The sequence below is a fragment of the Stegostoma tigrinum genome, chromosome 42 (genome assembly GCF_030684315.1).
Source record: "Stegostoma tigrinum isolate sSteTig4 chromosome 42, sSteTig4.hap1, whole genome shotgun sequence".
In the NCBI taxonomy this organism is placed as follows: domain Eukaryota; kingdom Metazoa; phylum Chordata; class Chondrichthyes; order Orectolobiformes; family Stegostomatidae; genus Stegostoma; species Stegostoma tigrinum.
In genome coordinates this window covers 11,216,055-11,218,737 of record NC_081395.1, presented here as the reverse complement: position 1 = coordinate 11,218,737, position 2,683 = coordinate 11,216,055, and positions in this window count along the sequence as shown.

Sequence of the window (2,683 nt, the reverse complement as noted above, 5' to 3'; positions counted from 1 at the left end):
TTCAGAGAGGGGTCTGTGGACAGACAGGTGTCCCCTGGGTGGGGGCTCGGTCGGAAATGGAGGTCAGATATTCAGAACTAGGGCTTTACCCTGGAACCTTTGTGGATATCGGAACACAGAGAGGAATTTGAAAACGCCTCAATGATACCAAGCCCAGAGCTGTGGCAGGCCCTCCTTCCCCAGCCAGGACGGGCAGAGGGGCCAGAGGGGGCTGGACTGTAACCCAGAGACCAACGCGTGGTAGTGTACATTGACCGAGGGCACCGGAAGAGGGGCACAGACTGAGTGGCACAGTTCTACAGGGTGGAGAGTGGCCGAGGGACTGTGGTGGGGGGCACATGCGTTGCCGGGGTTGGGGGGGTGGGGGGGGTGGTGGCGGGGGTAGGATATTTTGGGAGAACAGTTTCCTGAAAGTGTGTGGGATGCTGAATTTCACAAGCCCAGGGCACTGAGCTCAAAGACACGGGCCTCACCCTGAGCCGTTACAAACCTCATGGTTAGGCCCCCATGCCAGTCCTGGTTACACCCATCCGCACCCCCACCCAGCCACCTCATGGTCTCCCACAACCCCTTCAGGAAGGAGGTGAGGGTCCCTCGAGATGGTGCAGAGGGAGATTGACCAGAACGATCCCACGGGGCACGATGGGTTTCAGCAAGGGTCAAGGGTCAGAGATTCCAGACAGCGGAGCAAAGTGATGGGGGGGTGGGGGGGGGGGGGTGCACAGAGATTTGATCAAGGTGGTCGCCATGGCGACAGATTCGGATAAAGTCGGGAAAGGAAAGCCTGGTCCCACTGGCCGATAGGAGAAGGGGCAGACAGATGGAAGGTTTTGAGGCGGGATGAGGGTGGGTGTGGGGTTGGGGAGGGGGTAGTAGCGATGCGAAGCTGGAACTCAGAGGTGAGTGGGGAGGGGAAGGGGGAGGCGAGCGATTCGGTAAGGGAATCGGATTGGCAGTGGAGAGGAATAAAAGAGCCGGGCGGCGGTGGGTGAACGGAAAGGGAATGGGATGGATCGGATGGGTGCTCAGAAAGTTGGGTGGGGGTGGCTAGCATTGAATTGATGGGCCAGCTGGCCTCTATCTCTGTGTGTTCTCCAACACCTGCCATCTTGGATAATGTTCAGGGCCTAGTGTTTACCGCCTGTGAAAAGAGGGAAGGAGGCTGTAACAGGGGCTGGAGGGAGTTGGATCAGCATCTCACTCTTCCGAAGGCCACAAAAGGGATGGTCTCCTTCTGATCCCCAACCCTGTCCCAAGCAGTACCTTGGGAGAGATCTCCAGCCCCCCAAACCCCATAATACAAACAGAAACTATGGCTTAACTTGAATTTGCAGCTTTCGCTTCATCCTCAGCGCCCTGAGACCCATCGACACCCCCACCCCGCCCCTCGGTCTGGGAGAGAATCAGAAGCTGACCCTGGGGAAGGCGGTGAGGGAAGGAGGGTTCTCACAAAGGGTCACCAACTTCCAAGCGAAGACCGAAGCTCGTCCTCACCTCAAGCCCAAAATGGCCGACCCCTAACCCTGAGCCTGCGAACCGCCTTCCAGTGAGAAAATTAAGCCTGTCAGCCCCGGGATAGCGATACAGGCTGTGGGGATGGGGAGATAAGGTGGGGTGGTTGGGAATAAGGGGAGATAGGGATTGGGGGATAGAATGAGATGGCGTTTGGGGGATGGAGTGAGACGGGGTTTGGGGGATGGAGTGAGATGGGGGCTTGGGGGATGGAGAGAGGGATTTAGGGAATGGAGTGAGGTGGGGTTTGGGTGATGGAGTGAGGGGGCATTTGGGGTATGGAGTGAGATGGGGTTTGGGTGATAGAGTGAGATGGGGCTTGGGGTATGGAGTGAGACGGGGGTTTGGGGGATGGAGTGAGGTGGGGGTTTGGGGGATGGAGTTAGATGGGGGTTTGGGGGATGGAGTGAGGTGGGGGTTTTGGGGAGGGAGTGAGGTGGGGGTTTGGGGGATGGAGTGAGATGAGGTTTTGGGGGATGGAGTGAGATAGGAGTTCGGGGAATGGAGTGAGATAGGGGTTTGGGTGATGGAGTGAGGTGGGGGTTTGGGGGATGGAGTTAGATGGGGGTTTGGGGGATGGAGTGAGGTGGGGATTTGGGGGATGGAGTGAGGTGGGGGTTTGGGGGATAGAGTGAGATGGGGTTTTGGGGTATGGAGTGAGATGGGGTTTGGGGGATGGAGTGAGATGGGGGTTTGGGGGATGGAGTGAGATGGGGCTTGGGGTATGGAGTGAGACAGGGTTTGGGGGATGGAGTGAGGTGGGGCTTTGGGGGATGGAGTTAGATGGGGGTTTGGGGGATGGAGTGAGATGGGGGTTTGGGGGATGGAGTGAGGTGGGTGTTTGGGGGATGGAGTGAGATGGAGTTTGGGTGATGGAGTGAGGGGGGAATTTAGGGGATGGAGTTAGATGGGGGTTTGGGGATGGAGTGAGATGGGGTTTGGGTGATAGGGTGAGATGGGAGTTTGGGGGATGGAGTGAGATGGGGTTTTGGAGGATGGAGTGAGATCGGGTTTGGGGGATTGCGTGAGGTGGGGGTTTTGGGGATGGAGTGAGGTGGGGGTTTGGGGGATGGAGTTAGATGGGGTTTGGGGGGGTGGAGTTAGATGGGGGTTTGGGGGATGGAGTGAGATCAGGTTTTAGTGGATGGAGTGAGGTGGGGTTTGGGGATGG